This window comes from Pristis pectinata, chromosome 16 (assembly GCF_009764475.1).
Source record: "Pristis pectinata isolate sPriPec2 chromosome 16, sPriPec2.1.pri, whole genome shotgun sequence".
Taxonomy (NCBI): Eukaryota; Metazoa; Chordata; class Chondrichthyes; order Rhinopristiformes; family Pristidae; genus Pristis; species Pristis pectinata.
Window position 1 is genome coordinate 22,562,999 of NC_067420.1, and position 10,872 is coordinate 22,573,870.

Below are 10,872 nucleotides of genomic sequence, written 5' to 3' on the forward strand. Positions count from 1 at the left end.
AAACAACTAGAACTGTCAACTTTCCAGTAGTTGTTAAGTTTGATCTCCAGGGTACTGTTGCCAGCAAATTTGGAGAAATGCAGTTCATTTTTGAAATATCTGCAAATTTACACAAATTTCAAAACTGTCAACAATTACTGCCTCTTCATCCTGCCGCCTGTTCAACTCCAACCTGGAGGTTGTTCAGTCTAGCTCCAAGGTCCACTTCCAACTTTGTCTGCAGAAAACCAGTGACAGGGCAGCACATCAATAATGGAACATGTTGCTTTTTAATTGTAGTTGGAACTATTATGCCTCTATCTGTCCAACAACTCACATATCAGCACACCTTTACCGAACCTCATCTAGGGAACAAAAGAAGACACCCAATGCCAGCCTTCACCCAAATTTTATGTGGATCAAGAAAAGGTTTGCTACCGAGTATCCTTAATGAAAAAAGGAGCAAATCAACTCAATTAGTTAGGAGCCTTAAACAAAGTAATTGATCTTTCATTGCACAGCCAAAAGATCACCCATAAAAGACACTTGCTTTTGCAAATAAGCCCCAGAATTTAAAGTAAAATCCATCCTTTCCAACATAAAAACATCCCCTCATAAAAGAGCATTGTTGTTTCATAGTTGCCTACAGAATATTGAAATAATAAAAGGCAAGTCTAATAGACAATTCATAGTAGCAATTCAGGCTGATGATTCTTCCCCCTAATTCAGAGGAGCTGAAATTCTTTGCATATATATCTGGTAGAGGCAAATAAATGCAGCTCTGAGGAAAGGCCAAAGTCTTGACCTTGCTGGACCAATAAAGAAAACTGCTAGAAGAACTCATTGGGTTCTTCAGCATCTATGGGAGGAAAGAAATCATCGATGTTTCAGATTGACATCTTGCATCAAGACAGAAGTTTGTTTCTTTCCTATTGCACAGCAGCAAGGTCACCCATAAAAGGCCTCATAGTTAGTTTGGTTTTTGCTCTGGAGTCCAGCATCTGCAATCTCTTGTGTCCTCCTCTTGAAGGGAGACAGATTGTTTATAGATTTACCAATGGTTGCCCATATTTTGAGTTCAGGAGGACAAAATTAACCCCATTCCCTTCCCGGGCTAGTCCTGCATGTTGTCATGTAATAATTGATCAAACATTAAATAATCATATTATTAAAGCTCCAAGATCTGGTAGATCTACACTGAGCACATGTAGAGTGCTGCCTGTATTTGCAGCTAAGTCAGATTGTACTGATCTGTGGGATCCTCAATAAAGTCATTTGGTGGGTTGATTCAGAGATGATCTTAACACAATCTGCCCAGCAAAAAACATTAATGCCAGTCACAAAATAACTCCGGAGTCCTTACCCATCTACCAACAGTACTGAAGCAGCCAATTCCACCTTAGAAAGTGTCCTGGTCAGTGCATGATATAGGCAGCAGGCAGGCCATTGGAGCTTTTTTGTATTTGTGCATTTAGTTGGAAAACAGTCTAACAGGTACACAGTGATGTCTACCCGTCATGTGTTTGTGAGCCTGTGATGTCACCTCAGTCTGTGTGAGCCTGTATATGCCGGTACTATTTGAGGTTCATGGTGGCTAGAGAATCTGAGGTATTCTGACATCTCAGACAAGGAGATGCAACTAGATAAAAGAATATACAACAAAAGGATATTTACAGATAGATCTTGGAATATATTGCCACAGACTTGGTCACGTTGCAGATTTTGGAATTTAAAGTAGCAGGAAAAATAGATAAGATGGCAAAAAAGGCATAAGGAATGTTTTCCCTTATTAGCTGAGACAAAGAACACGAGAGAAGGTTGGTTATGCTCAGGCACAGCTCTACTGTTCCACAAGGGTAACCCTGAGCTTCCATTTGTCTGCCACTTTAATTCTCCATTCCACTCTGATCTCTGGCTTTGGTCCCTGCACAGTTCAAATGATCAAGGAAGAGCACCTCATCATCCATTTGAGTACATTGGGGCTCAATAAAGAATTCACCAGTTTTAGGTAACCAGGATTTTTTCTCTCCCCATAGATGTTGTTGGATATTCCAGTTTCAATTTATTCTCTTCTCTTCTATTTCTAATTGCTGATGTTTAAAGTAATTGTTACCTTGACAACTCTGGTCCACAAGCTACAATTCCCATTGTTCCCTCCACACTTTCCCCTTTCTGCAGCTTAAGACACAGTTGGTTGCTCCCTTTTCCAGTTCTAATGAAGGGTTCTCAAACTCAAATTTGCACGCTGTTGTTTCTCTCTCTATGAGTGCTGCCTGACTTGCTGAGTTCTTCCAGCATTTTCTGTTTTTGTTTGGGTTGGTGACACTTTTGACCACCAAAGCATAATGGGCTGAGTTGCCTCCTTCTGTGCTGTAGGTTTTCTGATTCACTGATTCCATGAAGGAGAAAGAAAGAAAAGTAGCAGCTCATCCATGAAGTTCCCCAGAAAAACAGAGGCCAGTATGACAATGAAACTATTCAATACACAGAGCACTTAAAATCTGAGTCAGCTAACTTGAATTCTGTGAAGTGGATTTTCCAAGCAGGGACAGACCTGTTTCACCTTAAGGAGTTACAATGCCACAGGCGGACAGTCACTCTTGGAAAGGATGACACCTATCAATCTGATTGCACCAATGCAAGTCCTATGAGACTTCAGCTCAACACTGACACTGATTTGCTGGTGAGCTGGTTACAGGAGGTCTACAGCTCAATTAGGGCCCTAATTTGTGCAATCCCCTAAGCGTTCCAGGCTGACAGAGAAGATGGCAGCCCAAGTCTCAGTGGCTCCTGTTGAAGGCTGCAGTGGATCTTGCACAAGGTTGAGTTGTGCAGGACCCTCTGCAGCTTCCTGAGGACACACACATATTATGTGGTTGATTGTGTATTTCTCATGTCTTTATACCACAATTTTATAGGAACTTGAACTGAGCCCATTAATATCATTAGACATGATATAGCTACTCCTGGCCAAGTTGTCCAAAGACATCATCACTTGCTCATGTATCTTACCATCTACTCTTGGGAGATAAAGTCAACAGTTCTGCCATCTTCAGTAGAGCTTGTGCCCAGCTTATCTTCAGCATTGTTAAGCTTATCAATATCACTTCCACAACTCTCAGCTGTTTCTCCACACCTCCCCTCCCATCATTATGCCTCCCACACAGACTGCTGACAACTGGGAAAGATGATGATAGTGCATCATTGCAAATCTGCATCATTGTGAATCTGGTTTCCTTTGCCCTCTACTAGCAGGGACTGAGGTATAGAAGAGGCAAGGCAGTGGGCAGAATAGGTTTTTTCGATGCAATACAGAACATCATTTAACCACTGAGAAAAGAAAGGATGTCCATAATCTGCATTTGGAAATAATCATCTACTGGTGTTTGTGTTGAATACTTGTTAGTTAAGCACTTGGATTATCCTAAGTTTCCACTAGATGCACTTGTGCCACCATTACAAGTTGCAACAACTAGAAAATCTGCTTTGCTTTCAAGTATGTAGTCATCAAAACAATGGAACTGGTCACAAATACTATTTGCAGTGTGGAAATCAGAATGCATGGACAATGGTTCCTTGAAAAATACTTAACTACCGTGGTTTTCTGATTGTCATATTAATGTACTTGATGAGGCACACAAGAGACAAGACAAATGTTTTGGGGCAGACAGCCAGTTTAAAATATAGGATATCTGGATGTAGATTATATATCAACTCTGTCTCAGAAATCCAAAGGGCATCGAATAATGTTAGGAGGAATTCCCCACTGGTTGCAAGTGCTGGGACTTCAACCAGGTTGTATGGGTTTTTCAGTGTGATGCGTAAAGACATTAAGAACTTTGTCATTCTCCACTCTGTGTGATATATTTATAACTGTTTAAACATGTCACAATAGAGGTGCCTTTTTTAAAAGCCATCCTGTTATATTATACATACCATGACAGCACAAGAGAGATAATGTAGCATTACATGGAGTCTTGTTGAACAGAACTGGCTGATGCTGTCACTTTTGTAAAAGGGCCTCTTGCTGTGATATTGTACTGAGAGCATGCAATAACACAATGAAGTTCCTGCCAATCTCTGAACAAAGTCTATCATTAATATGGAGATTTCTGAAGGGCTTCAAGTCAAGATGAGAGGGAAATGTAGATACAAGAAGATTGCTTTCTCCATCATTACTTTCAAAATGTGATTTTGTAAAATGTGCCAATACATTCAGAGAAGTACTTTCCAATTACTCCAGAAATTACTGTCCTACCATTCAAGTACTGTTGAGACTGAAGCAGCAAAATGCACCAGGACATATCCATAGTCTAATTTAGCACAGTGCACAATGTTCACAGTGCATCACAACAGGACACCAGCACTTTGTAAAATCTGAAAGTACACAGTATACAAGGATAGCATTAATCAGCAGAGCACTCATGTACTTCTGGCCCAGTACAATATTCTGATGGAGCAATGCTCACACCCAGTGTAGTATAGTCTGTACAACATAACACACAAGAATAACATGGTAAACCAAAGCATCATGGATAGAAGCAGTGCATTAATGTAATAAACCATAGGGCCCAGCATCACCAGTCTAAAACTACACATCATGGGCAGAATGGCAGGACAGACACTGGATGGGGCAGAACGCATCAGGTTTGGATTGGTAGCCATTGTGCTCACTTGTTAAATTAAAATGTCCAGTCCTCCAGCATTCTACTTTGATAATACATAATGGCCTAAATTTTTCACTGATCAAACAATAACATTTGAATCAAGCATTGGAAAAAGAAAATAACAATCATGCAATCTGTGGTGTGGATTTTACCCTGAGCCATCAGTTGCTGTCAGGTGTCAGTTTAATGGGACCTCTACCTATATAAATTGTAAAGTCATCAATTTTGCTAATCAACTAATCAAAGTGAAGAATTCTCTCAGACAGAAAGCCAGCAAAGAGAAAGTACGGTTTTTAAAAAAAATTACACAGCTCAAAATAAAGACACAAGTAACATTGAAGATATAGGTATAGATAGATATGACTTCAATTGCTTACATTTTGACACATTTATTAGAGTGATTTGCTACCTAAATTCACAAAAAGATTTTTTTTTGGCCAAGAGAATTTGTTCAAATTTATTGTCACGTTCAAGTTTATTGTCATAGGCACACATACCCAAGGTATAAATGCCATGAAAATTAGCTTTTTCATGCAACAGCAGCATAGTACATTACAAACACAAGTTAACATAAACTTAAATTAACCTAAATTATACACAACTTGCACAGCAAAATAAACATAACGAAATTTACTGAATATAGTAAGAATTCATTGACCTCAGACACAGGTATTTTGACACAGAGGTGTCACAAATACTAGAAATGTTTGGAAATTCTGATTTCCCATGATTGCAGTTAAGGCCAAAAAACTCCATGACATGTTGAGTAACTCACAACATCACTGATATTTCCATGTCAAACTATATTATGTAGAAAAGTAAAAAAAAACTGCAGATGCTGGAAAGCTGAAATAAAAACAGAAAAGGCTCGAAACAAATCAGCAGGCCAGGGAGCATCTGTGGAAAGGAAAACAAATGTAACTTTACTGATGAGACCATTCCAATGAAGGGTTGCTGAGCTGAAGCACTCAGTTTCTCTTTTCACAGATGCTGCCTGACCTGTTGAGTATTTCCAGCATTTTCTGTTTTTAGTCCTGAAATTACTATCAATTTCATAGTGTAATTCAGGCAAGTGCTGATAGTTTCATGACTACAAAATCCAGGCCAATGTTTACAACATTGTGCAACTTAATGCATATCTAACTTTAGCCAAACTGGAGACTTGGCAGAAGATAGTGAGATCATAATTGAGGTGTGATAAGCAATTGCATTCTCGAGTATACTTGCATTTTAGTATACTCGGGATAATCTTTTGGGACAGTGTTGATAATGAGGAACTCTGCCAAGATGAGCACATACTCTGAAAATGGCCCTTTGCATTAACAATTCAGCCAAAAATGATTTATTTGACTGAGAGTTGATTGACAATATGCACTTCCAGCAGAAGTTTGCCACATACATGCTAAGAGAGCTTTGCAGCATAAAAAAAATACACTAGCATCTCACGTATTTCATTATGTTACAATTGGAGCGCCAGGGCATAACTGACAGCAAGACTACTGTTTGATTCGTGAGAGTTAGATTGGAAAAGACATGGGATAACCACACATGTCCCTCTGAGAAGACCCATTGAAATGTCATTTGCTTTCATATAGGGTTTCAGCTGCCAATTCCCATTTTATGGACATCAAAATGCAAATATTAGATTTTACCATCCTGTGATAGAAAGATGTGATATGCTGTTTCAAATGCAACTATGAACTTGACAAAAGTGAGGGACATCATAACTTCCTGCAAATTTATTGTAATTATCTTGGTACCAAATTTATAACACAACACTGTAGCATGAATGCTCTGTGTATTTGTATTGTCAAAAATGTCACAATGTAATACATCCCTTTTATAAGACTCAACCAAGCAGTTTTAGACAGTTGCACCTCTCCTCATAATGGCATTAAGGCTTACTTGACAAGAATATTACTCACTTTAATTTTTTTTTCTGTGCTGAAAAGAGCTCAATGGTTCACACTGTTAAAAAAAATGTTCATTTGGGATTCAACAACTAAAAGTTGGTTAAAAGTTGCTATCACAAAATTTAATTATTCTCCCCTTTCTTTGCTCTGTTGGCACTTTACAAACAAGCGAAAATTACATGCCAAGGTAAGTTAGGTACTGGTTTTGCAGTTTAAGAACAGTGGAAATAATTGGCATTATTAACCATTATGGGTGTTAACATGTCTAAATGATCAATAACTGCACTTTTGTCAGGAGGCGATATGTTATCAGTGCCCATGTTTGTCATTGACACAAAGTCAGAGTACAAACTTATTTTTTGGAATTCCCCATGGATAATTTGGTGGCAAGTAAAGTTATTAACCAAAATAGTAAGGCTCTGTTTTGAAAGTTTCTGAAACACTCAGAAACACTTAAAAACTATTAAAATTCAATTCTCAATTAACAGGCTACAAAAATGATTGAAAAGTCCTTTAAATACAATTGTCCTTTAAACAATTAAAAATGCCTAGACACACAATTATTTCAAAACAACATTGTTTTACCTGTATTGTTCAGTCATACATCGTGAAAACAAATCCTTCAGCCTATTAAATCCATGCAAACCATCAAGCACCCATTTAGACTAATCCTACACTAATCCAATTTTATTTTCCCCACCATCCCCAACTTCCCATTGTACCCCCATCCCCCAATTTCTACCACTCACCTAATGCACCAGAGGCAATTTACGTGGGCCAGTTTACCTATCAACATGCACGTCTTTGGGATATGGGAGAAAACTGGACAAGGTGGAGGAAATCCACATGGTCACAGGGGAGTGTGCAAACTCCACACAGAAAGCACCACTCCACTGCCCCCCTTTCATTGTTCCTTTCCAATCAATGTATGTGCTCATAGTTCCTGCATTAGATCTAAACCAACACAGGCAGTTTCCCCAGAATAACCTCCCTGACAATTGTATAAATGCTGCCAGTTCAGTGCAGAGCTGCTGGATTTTCCATTAAGTGACAGCTAAAGGAAAATTCTTCAGTAACTGATAGTGCCAAACATCATCTTTGGTAAGTAATACAATCTATTGATATGAAATGAAACTAAATCCAGGACCTACAAAGAGTATTTACAACTTCTTGTAGAGTTCTTTATGATTATTACCAGTGTTAGAGATCATTTAATATGCTAAAATTAACTCAATCTTAACCTATAGTCAATAAACTTGAGCAAATGTTGAAATTATTCCAAGTCCCACAGAACATAAACAGACATGTATAAGTACACCAAGTCTTATCTACACACACATATATTATACAAATGTATTATAAACCTTTCCGTGAGCCTTAAGATATACAACTCCCACTTCAAGTGCATGTTATAATTCATAAGAAACATTAAACTTTGGAGGGAAATTGCAAATTGCCTTATTTTAGATGCACTGATAATTGGTTTATTACTGCCATCTGTGTATATTTAATTAGCTGTGGATCTACAGTTAATAACTGAAAAACATGTACATCACTAAACAAGCCAAATCAAAATTAATTGTAAGTGATTTTTTTTTAAATGTCAAATGCAAGAAGATCTCTATGCAATCTAAACCTTTCTTCAAGCATTGAAAGATATTACCAAAACCTTATGTAAAAACCAAACATCTCCCAGGTAGCTGAAAGGTGAAACAATACACTGAGTTTTGTTGTGAAGACAAATAATTTGGTCTTGAGCATGGGAACATTTGTAATTAAATATTATTATACCATTTTGAGTGTGGTCCCTCTCAAGTTGTGAAACAAAAATAGCAACTAATTAGATAAACTTTCTTTGAATGCTAGATCTTTTCACTTTAAGTTTATGCATAATTTTTCACTTTTTTGGGCAGATAGCCACTTAAATCAAAGGCAGTTATGGATATTTTACAACTATGTGACAGTAAAATGTCAAAAGAATGCTAGGTTTTCAGACTAGCAAATTAGTGCTATCGTAGCATGCCAGTAATAGGCCAGAGTTGATTGAGTCATATCAGAGTTTATTGCTTTTGATCTGCTGTTGTGTTATTCTTTGATGTAAAGTCATAATCATAGCCTATCAAGCAATATTACTCAATCAATTAACAGATTTTTGTGGCATAAAGTTTATCTAATATACTTAGTTCTTTTGCACGAAACCAATAAAGTGACATAGTTCACATTTCACTGAAACACAAGTGCCAGAAAAGGAATCATTGTCAGGTAGGGGAAATTGTTGCTGAACAAATCACTTGAGGTTTATAGGAGATATTGAAGAAACTTTAAAAAAAAAATGAGGGCAAAAAAAAGTCATGTAATAGTCTTGCAAGTTGGATTAAGGAGAATCCTAAAACCTTTTATATGTACTTTAGAAGCAAGAAGGTAGCTCAGGAAGAAATAGGCATTAGGAACCAGAGGAGTAATCAATGCGGGATATGAGCAAGATCATAAAGATCAACAGTATTCACCAGGGAGAAGGACATGGAGGCTGGAGCGTTAAGGGAGGGGTATGCTGATATTCTGAAGCACATCTGTAACAGGAAGGAGGAAGTGCTAGAAATATTGGAGCACGTTATGGTGGATAAATCCCTTGGGCTGGATGGGATCTATCCTAAGGGATGCAAGGGAGAAGACTGCTGGAGCTCTGATGGAAATTTTTACATCTTCATTAGCCACAGGTGAGGTACCAAAAGACTGAAGGATAGCTAATGTTGTCCCCTTGTTCAAAAAGGGCATTAAGGATAAACCTGGAAACTACAGGCAAGTGAGCCTTACATCAGTGGTAGGAAAGTTGTTGGAGAAGATATTTGAGGGACAGGATTTATGTTCACTTGGAAATGCAGGGACTGATTAGGAGGAGTCAGCTGGTTTTTGTGCAGGGGAGATCATTTCTCACAAATCCGATTTAGTTTTTTTTGAGGTGGTAACCAAGGAGATTAATGAAGGCAGGGCAGTACATATTGTCTCTATGGACTTTAATAGGACTTTTGACAAGGTCCTGCATGGTTGACTGGGATATGTTGGTACACTGGATCTAAAACTGGCTGGTTGACAAACAAGCATTTTTCCTGACTGTAAGTCTGTAACCAGTGATGCACCACAGGGATCAGTGCTGAGACCCTTCTTGTTTGTAACATATACAAATGACTTGAATGAGAATGAAGGGGGTATGATTAGTAAGTTTGCAGATGACACAACAATCGGTGGAATTGTAGGTAATGAAGAAGATTATTTCAGTATACCGTGGGAGATAGATCAACTGGAAATTTGGGCAAAGCTGTGGCAGATAGACATTATTTCAGACAATGAACTTTAGGAAGTCAAAATCTAGTAGGATACATAGAGTAAAAGGTAGGGATCTTAGGAGCATTAAGGTACCCCAAGGTCTCTCTATACAAGTCCACTGCTCCCCGAAAGTGCTGACACAGGTGGATAGGGTGTCAAAAAAGGCATTTGGTAGGCTTGCCTTCATAGGCCAAGGCACTGAGTATAAAAGTTAGGATGTCATATTACAGTTGTACAAAACATTGGTGAGACTGAACTTGGAGTATTGTATACAGTTCTGGTTGCTACACTACATGAAGGATGTTATAACAAAAGAGAGAGTGCAGAAGAGATTTAAGAGATTCAACAGGATGTTACCTGGAATGAAGGGCTGCAGTTGTAAAGAGAGATTGGATAGTTTATTCTCACTAGAATGTAGGAGGCTGGGGGGGGGGGGGGGTGGACAGGTAACCTCAGAGCTTTATAATATTGAGCATAAGTAGGATGGATAATCAGAGTCTTTTTCCTCAGGGTAGTCAGGTTTAGAACTGGAGGGCACAAAATCCCTCATGTCACTTTAGGTTTTTTTGCCAATCAATTTCATTCTATGCCACCTGGCTCATGACACCCCCAAGTGAACATTTTTTTGTATCTATTCTGCCCATATCATACACAATTTTAAATAACTTCATCAGATTCCCTTGCAACCTTCTTTTCCAAGGAGAACAAGCACAATTTCTCCCATCTTTTCATACAAGTCCCTCCTCCCTGGCATCATATCAGTAAATGTCCTCTGCACCGCCTCCAAAATCTTCACAACTTTCCTAAAGTGCAGGGCCCAGAAATGGCCAAGCCAATGTTTTATGAAGGTTCATCGTGGCTTTCTTGTTCTTGTACTCTATCCCTTCACTTGTAAACACTCATTTACATTTCTTAAAAAATACTTCTAATGGACTCAGCACATATACCCAGAGCTCTCTTCAGTCTTGTTCCTCTTTTAGAATTGTACT